The sequence below is a fragment of the Anopheles funestus genome, assembly GCF_943734845.2.
Source record: "Anopheles funestus chromosome X unlocalized genomic scaffold, idAnoFuneDA-416_04 X_unloc_42, whole genome shotgun sequence".
NCBI classification, from domain to species: Eukaryota; Metazoa; Arthropoda; class Insecta; order Diptera; family Culicidae; genus Anopheles; species Anopheles funestus.
The window spans coordinates 23,241-32,500 of NW_026045168.1; positions in this window are offsets into that span (position 1 = coordinate 23,241).

Consider the following 9,260-nt stretch of genomic DNA (forward strand, 5'->3'; position numbering starts at 1 on the left):
GCCAAGTAGCACCATAGAGGCCCGAGTAGAGCGAAATGTGGGCCAAATTGAACATTTGAAAATTTTTACAAGTCCAGAAAATTTTCTAAGTCCAGAAAATTTTCTAAGTCCAAAGAGTTGGACAAATTTCCTTAGGCCCAAAGGTTGCACTGAATGTTCCTAAGTTGGCCATCAGTACCCATGAAGTATCGCGAAGGTTCACCCGAAAGACACAATATGCCCTAAAGTACCCACAGAGTACCCACAAGTTGCACCCAATTGGCCTAAGTTGGCCAAAAGTACCGACAAGTAGCACCAAAGAGGCCCGAGTAGAGCGAAATGTATGGCCAAAGTACCGAGTAGTTGCAACAAATGCCCAAATGGATACCAAAATGTGGTACCAAGCACCTAACTGTTGCAACAAATGCTAGCTTTCTGAGCAAAAGCTGTGGACCAATTTCGTAGAAGAACCGCCTAGGCGAAAAGGCAAAAATCGCCGAAGCTGGCCCGCTCGCAGAGCTCGCGGGCCAGGAGATACTCATAGGGCGATTTACTAGAGTGGGGAACTTGAGAATTTTTGTGTCCGAGACTTTGGGCAACTTCGCGGCCGCCCCCTTAAAGTAAAAGATTTTCTCTGGGTGCCTAAAATTCGCAATTCCCGCAAAGTCGGGAAGACGTTAAAGTTTTTGCCCAAAAAATGGCCATCGATTTAAGGTGATTTTCCAATAAGAAAATTTTTCCTATTTTGAATTTTTTCGAATATTTCCTAAACTAAGCGTCGGAGCACATGGCCGTGGAGGAACTTTTGGTAGCTTTTGGCAAGGGCTATCGGATGAAATAATGCGAAAGGCCATCGGAGCGATATTGGATAAATGCGGGCCCATAAACGTACCTAAGAAGTGAAAATTGGTACCTTGCACGCAGGATGCAAGAAATGCTTGAGTGTTAACCATCATCGGTACCAAGTACCTAGGTTATATCGAGTGCGTAGATGGAAGTCGGTACCAAAGGGAAACCTTCCTAGGCTAGGTGCACGCAAGTGAGTATGGATCGATCAGTAGAAAGATGGGAAGCCATAGGAAACCTTCCTAGGCTAGGTGCACGCAAGTGAGTATGGATCGATAAGTAGAAAGATGGGAAGCCCAAGGAAACCTTCCTAGGCTAGGTGCACGCAAGTGAGTATGGATCGATCAGTAGAAAGTGGGAAGCCCAGTACCAAATGCCCTAGTGAAGACCGTAAACGAATATCATGAACCGAGAAGGAGCACCAAATGCCCTAGTGAAGACCGTAAACGAATATCATGAACCGAGAAGGAGCACCAAATGCCCTAGTGAAGACCGTAAACGAATATCATGAACCGATAAGGAGCACCAAATGCCCTAGTGAAGACCGTAAACGAATATCATGAACCGATAAGGAGCACCAAATGCCCTAGTGAAGACCGTAAACGAATATCATGAACCGATAAGGAGCACCAAATGCCCTAGTGAAGACCGTAAACGAATATCATGAACCGATAAGGAGCACCAAATGCCCTAGTGAAGACCGTAAACGAATATCATGAACCGATAAGGAGCACCAAATGCCCTAGTGAAGACCGTAAACGAATATCATGAACCGATAAGGAGCACCAAATGCCCTAGTGAAGACCGTAAACGAATATCATGAACCGATAAGGAGCACCAAATGCCCTAGTGAAGACCGTAAACGAATATCATGAACCGATAAGGAGCACCAAATGCCCTAGTGAAGACCGTAAACGAATATCATGAACCGATAAGGAGCACCAAATGCCCTAGTGAAGACCGTAAACGAATATCATGAACCGATAAGGAGCACCAAATGCCCTAGTGAAGACCGTAAACGAATATCATGAACCGATAAGGAGCACCAAATGCCCTAGTGAAGACCGTAAACGAATATCATGAACCGATAAGGAGCACCAAATGCCCTAGTGAAGACCGTAAACGAATATCATGAACCGATAAGGAGCACCAAATGCCCTAGTGAAGACCGTAAACGAATATCATGAACCGAGAAGTAGCAACGAATGCCTGAAAATGTACCAAGTCCTCGGTATAGAGTAACGAGAGTTAACCGCCGTGATGTATGCAATGTGGGCAGCCATTGCATGGGTTCTGGACTTGGTTCGCGAATAACTTTTTTGCTAGACATCGGACAAAGTTGACGTGGAAGAACGAAATGTAGCATTTGATGCCACCTATCCAAAACTTTTTCAAGATTGAAGATCCGATCGATACAGCCTGAGTTATAGGCAAAAGTTGGTGCAAAATTGAGCATTTTTAATGGTGAAAAATCGGTAATCCTCGAATAGCTCCTGTTGGAAGCATCGGACCACATGGTCGTGGAGGAACATATTGTAGCGTGCGGTGTCAAGTATCGACACCCAAAACCGCATGTCCGATGGACGGAAAATGACCAAGTTATAGTGAAAACTTGGTTGCACCAAATTCCCGAAGAAGTGCAACGAGAAGGTGAATGCGATGGTTGTTCGTCGAATAGCTCCGGCCACAGACATGGTAGCGATTAGTGGTGCATGGAAGAAATCTAGCCACAAGTGCCATCTACCCATGGCCAGAAGAAAGTGTGGCCATATCTTGGATACCGGCGGAGCTATGGGGCAAATATGGGCCAAAAATGGTGCAAGTTGGACCAAAAATCCGAAAAAGTACCTAGGTAAATGCGATGGTTGTTCGTCGAATAGCTCCGGCCACAGACATGGTAGCGATTAGTGGTGCATGGAAGAAATCTAGCCACAAGTGCCATCTACCCATGGCCAGAACAAAGTGTGGCCATATCTTGGATACCGGCGGAGCTATGGGGCAAATATGGGCCAAAAATGGTGCAAGTTGGACCAAAAATCCGAAAAAGTACCTAGGTAAATGCGATGGTTGTTCGTCGAATAGCTCCGGCCAGAGACATGGTAGCGATTAGTGGTGCATGGAAGAAATCTAGCCACAAGTGCCATCTACCCATGGCCAGAACAAAGTGTGGCCATATCTTGGATACCGGCGGAGCTATGGGGCAAATATGGGCCAAAAATGGTGAAGTTGGACCAAAAATCCGACCAAGTGCGCGAGGCGCTTTCGTGAATAGCTCCGGCCACAGACATGGTAGCGATTAGTGGTGCATGGAAGAAATCTAGCCACAAGTGCCATCTACCCATGGCCAGAAGAAAGTGTGGCCATATCTTGGATACCGGCGGAGCTATGGGGCAAATATGGGCCAAAAATGGTGCAAGTTGGACCAAAAATCCGAAAAAGTACCTAGGTAAATGCGATGGTTGTTCGTCGAATAGCTCCGGCCACAGACATGGTAGCGATTAGTGGTGCATGGAAGAAATCTAGCCACAAGTGCCATCTACCCATGGCCAGAAGAAAGTGTGGCCATATCTTGGATACCGGCGGAGCTATGGGGCAAATATGGGCCAAAAATGGTGCAAGTTGGACCAAAAATCCGAAAAAGTACCTAGGTAAATGCGATGGTTGTTCGTCGAATAGCTCCGGCCACAGACATGGTAGCGATTAGTGGTGCATGGAAGAAATCTAGCCACAAGTGCCATCTACCCATGGCCAGAAGAAAGTGTGGCCATATCTTGGATACCGGCGGAGCTATGGGGCAAATATGGGCCAAAAATGGTGCAAGTTGGACCAAAAATCCGAAAAAGTACCTAGGTAAATGCGATGGTTGTTCGTCGAATAGCTCCGGCCACAGACATGGTAGCGATTAGTGGTGCATGGAAGAAATCTAGCCACAAGTGCCATCTACCCATGGCCAGAAGAAAGTGTGGCCATATCTTGGATACCGGCGGAGCTATGGGGCAAATATGGGCCAAAAATGGTGCAAGTTGGACCAAAAATCCGAAAAAGTACCTAGGTAAATGCGATGGTTGTTCGTCGAATAGCTCCGGCCACAGACATGGTAGCGATTAGTGGTGCATGGAAGAAATCTAGCCACAAGTGCCATCTACCCATGGCCAGAAGAAAGTGTGGCCATATCTTGGATACCGGCGGAGCTATGGGGCAAATATGGGCCAAAAATGGTGCAAGTTGGACCAAAAATCCGACCAAGTGCGCGAGGCGCTTTCGTGAATAGCTCCGGCCACAGACATGGTAGCGATTAGTGGTGCATGGAAGAAATCTAGCCACAAGTGCCATCTACCCATGGCCAGAAGAAAGTGTGGCCATATCTTGGATACCGGCGGAGCTATGGGGCAAATATGGGCCAAAAATGGTGAAGTTGGACCAAAAATCCGACCAAGTGCGCGAGGCGCTTTCGTGAATAGCTCCGGCCACAGACATGGTAGCGATTAGTGGTGCATGGAAGAAATCTAGCCACAAGTGCCGTCTAGCCATGGCCAGAAGAAAGTGTGGCGATATCTTGGATACCGGCGGAGCTATGGGGCAAATACGGGCCAAAAATGGGTAAACTTGTACGGTCCAAAGCCAAGGGTAAATTTTTTTATTCCTCTAATAACTTCTAGCACAGACATTGAATCGGTTGGTAATGTATGGATGAAATGCAGCAAACAGTTGGAACTACCCATAAAATCTTAAAGATTGACGATCCAATGTATAGAACCGGAGTAATGTGCGATACTTGGTGTAAAATCGAGTGAAAAATTAACTATAAACTGTTTTTGGCCCATAACTCGAATACTAGACATCGGAAGGGGGGGTCGTAGAACGATTTTTTGTTGCCCTATCGATTCCCTATCGAACGAGCAAAAGTTGTTTTTTTGACCAAAAAGGACCCCTACTCTAGTAAAATTGGCCTGATTTTACTAGTCCCCGGTACCCGTACAGGCAAAATGAGCAAAATGCTCAAGTATGAATGGTTTTTGGCCCATAACTCGAATACTAGACGTCGCAGGGGGGTGTCTTAGAACAATTTTTGGTAGCCCTTGAAATTATCTATCGAATGACATATACTTGATTTTTTGGCCAAAAAGTTCCCTAGACTAGTAAAAATCGCATCATTTTACTAGAGTCGGGTACCCTGGACGAAAAACCGCTATAATTGCGGTTTTTGGCTAATAACTCGAATACTAGACGTCGCAGGGGGGTGTCGTGGAACAATTTTTGGTAGCCCTTGAAATTATCTATCGAATGACATATACTTGATTTTTGGCCAAAAAGTTCCCTAGACTAGTAAAAATCGCATCATTTTACTAGAGTCGGGTACCCTGGACGAAAAACCGCTATAATTGCGGTTTTTGGCTAATAACTCGAATACTAGACGTCGCAGGGGGGTGTCGTGGAACAATTTTTGGTAGCCCTTGAAATTATCTATCGAATGACATATACTTGATTTTTGGCCAAAAAGTTCCCTAGACTAGTAAAAATCGCATCATTTTACTAGAGTCGGGTACCCTGGACGAAAAACCGCTTAAGTTGCGGTTTTTGGCTAATAACTCGAATACTAGACGTCGCAGGGGGGTGTCGTGGAACAATTTTTGGTAGCCCTTGAAATTATCTATCGAATGACATATACTTGATTTTTTGACCAAAAAGTTCCTAGACTAGTAAAAATCGCATCATTTTACTAGAGTCGGGTACCCTGTACGAAAAACCGCTATAGTTGCGGTTTTTGGCCAATAACTCGAATACTAGACGTCGGAGGGGGGTGCCGTAGAACAATTTTTTGTAGCCCTTGAAATTACCTTTCGAATGATATATAGTGGTTTTTTGGTCAAACAGTGACCCCGAGACTAGTAACCCTCCATACACAAAACCGCCTAAAAAGTTTTGGTTTTGCAAAATTTTGAAAAGTGCGTCAAAAAAATTTTTTCAAAAAGTACCAAATCGTGATCAGAACTCACTATAGACCATAAAAAGTGAAATCCGATGATCATTTGCAACACTTGGTCAATCGAGAAAAATTTCACTTTTTTACTAGAGTCGGGTACCCTGAACGAAAAATCGCTCAAGTGATGGTTTTTGGCCAATAACTCGAATACTAGACGTCGGAGGGGGGTGCCGTAGAACAATTTTTTGTAGCCCTTGAAATTACCTTTCGAATGATATATAGTGGTTTTTTGGTCAAACAGTGACCCCGAGACTAGTAACCCTCCATACACAAAACCGCCTACAAAAACTTTGTTTTGAAAAATTTTGAAAAGTTCAAAAAAATTTTTTTTTCAAAAACTACTAAAACGTGATAAGAACTTACTATAGACCATGAAAAGTGATATCCGATGATAATTTGCAAAAGTTGGTAACTAGTAAAAAATTTCACTTTTTTACTAGAGTCGGTGCAACGAGAAAAAAAAAGTCCGTGATGGAGAAAAATGGCACGTTTTCCACGCCTGTACGCTTTCGTTTTCTATATAGGGGGTAGGTGAGCCAGAAGCATGAATTTGACTGAGTACGTATCTTTATGAATTGGGCCCTTCTAAATCGATTGAGACTACCCCCAGGACGATCGGACGACTGCTTCTGGCTCAAAATGTGGTTTTTAGATTTTGATCGTCAATTATGAGAGAAAAAATCGATTAGAAGTAAAGATACGAAATGCTTGGTCTAAGTTGGGAAACGACTTCGGATATTTGTTGGACGTTGTCGTAGAAGGTCCGAGGACCAAGGAAAAGTGATTTCCAAGTGGATTTATGCACTATTAGTCGATGGTAAGATGTGAAATTAGTAGAACTTACCATACAGTTTGCGAAGTTGAAGCAATCGGTTGGTGAATATGGTACTGTCTGTCCAATTTGGTGGTTCGGAATGAGTGAAACGATGTTGATGATGGATAGACGTTCCGATTGCCCCCGATCGGGGAACATATAGTGGTCTTTAAGGTCCAAGTACCTATGTTTTGGTAAGCAGAACTGAGAGTTAAAGGATGAAAGTCGGCCATTCCTAATATCATCCTATCGGTGGTTCGCGAGTTGTTTGAGGACCGGAGCAGCTCGCGATGAAACGGTCCTAGGGTATTGGTTATCCATCCAAGGAAGAGTAAATGCGATCCTAGATGTGTGTCGTTGGCCGTTCTACCGGTATCGCCTATCGATGAGATATCGACGGGCATGCCTTACTCGAAAGTTGAATTCTAGGATCGATGGTCAAACAGACCTATGAGCGATAAACCAAACTGAACACGTATTGATGTCGGCTTTTCCTATCATTTGATGCCGCAGGTTGTTTAGGGACCGGAGCAACTTGCGGCCGAGACGGTCCCCGGGGGTTTCTTTCTCCAAGGAGTGGAAACTATTAAGCAAGAGTTGTAGCAAGATACGATCCTCTGATGTGTCGTTGGCCGTTCATGCGGTATCGCCTGTCGATGAGATATCGATGGGCATGCCTTACTCTACCGACCTTCTAATTGAGAGTATTAATCAGGGATCGATGGTCAAACAAGACCAATGAGCGATAAACCAAACTGAACACGTATTGATGTCGGCTTTTCCTATCATTTGATGCCGCAGGTTGTTTAGGGACCGGAGCAGCTTGCGGCCGAGACGGTCCCCGGGGGTTTCTTTCTCCAAGGAGAAGAAACGATTAAGCAAAAGTTGTAGCAAGATACGATCCTCTGATGTGTCGTTGGCCGTTCAAGCGGTATCGCCTGTCGATGAGATATCGATGGGCATGCCTTACTCTCCCGACTGGATTACTGAGAGTTTAATCAGGGATCGATGGTCAAACAGACCAATGAGCGATAAACCAAACTGAACACATATTGATGTCGGCATTTCCTATCATTTGTCGCAGGTTGTTTAGGGACCGGAGCAGCTTGCGACCGAGACGGTCCCCGGGGGTTTCTTTCTCTAAGGAGTGGAAACGATTAAGCAAAAGTCGTAGCAATAATCGATCACCTGATGTGTCGTTGGCCGTTCTTGCGGTATCGCCTGTCGATGAGATATCGATGGGCATGCCTTACTCTCCTGACTGTTTAATTGAGAGTTATAATCAGGGATCGATGGTCAAAAAGACCTATGAGCGATAAACCAAACTGAACACGTGTTGATGTCGGCATTTCCTATCATTTGTCGCAGGTTGTTTAGGGACCGGAGCAGCTTGCGACCGAGACGGTCCCTTCCCGAAAGATGGTGAACCGAGTCGTCTGGCGTAAAAACCGGACGACTCGAAAGGGCTTGACCCTTTCAAGTGAGCGATAATCACATTCTACGCTCAGTTCGACAGCTACAAGGCAATCACTCGCTATGTTCAGAGCTAATACATGCAACATGCCGGCATTGTTTCCACCGACGCATGGATTCAAGACTGGTGCACTTATTAGTTAAACCGTTCGCCTCCGGGTGTTTCGAGTTCAAGTCTGGATGAGGATTGATCTTGCTGGTAATAGCTTGAGCCCCTGAATAAGGGGTCGAAGCGTACATCTTGAGACCATGTACAACATATTACCAAATCGGCACCATGGGTTCGGGTGCAAGTGATGTAACCGTGAAAGATGTTGAGCAGCCCAACATCGGTTTACACACGCATAATAGGAAGGCAGCGCTGTCGACTGGTCAGTCGTGTAAGAAGTGTGCATTATCGATCACAAATATATTGGTGATCTGTAGGTTGCGCATACACCATGCCCGGTGTAAAGTGCCGTGGTCCCCCCCTGGGGGCTGCATCAAACCGTTCGCCACGCGAACTACCCAATGGAACGAACTCTATGCATTTAATAAGAAGAAGAGATGATAATGAAACACGGTCGATTTAAGAGTTGAAAACGTTGAAATACCTATAAGCAAGTCTTAAGTTGGTGGTGACCGTTACGCCCCAACAAATTGGTGCCTTACCCTACACCAAAGAGCCATTCAACATGGTTCAAGTGAGCGATAATCACGCTCTACGCTCAGTATGACAGCTGCAAGGCAATCACTCGCTAAGTTCAGAGCTAATACATGCAACACGCCGGCATTGTTTCCACCGACGCATGGATTCAAGACTGGTGCACTTATTAGTTAAACCGTTCGCCTGCGGGTGTTTCGAGTTCAAGTCTGGATGAGGATTGTTCTTGCTGGTAATAGCTTGAGCCCCTGAATAAGGGGCCGAAGCGTACATCTTGAGAGTAAATGTACAACATATTACCAAATCGGCACCGTGGGTTCTGGTGCAAGTGATGTAACCATGAAAGATGTTGAGCAGCCCAACATCGGTTTACACACGCATAAGGGGTTTATTGTTATCTGTAGGTTGCGCATACACCATACCCGGTGTAAAGTGCCGTGGTCCCCCAGGGGGCTGCATCAAAACGTTCGCCATGCGAACTACCCAATGGAACGAACTCGATGTATTGAAAGAGATGAACA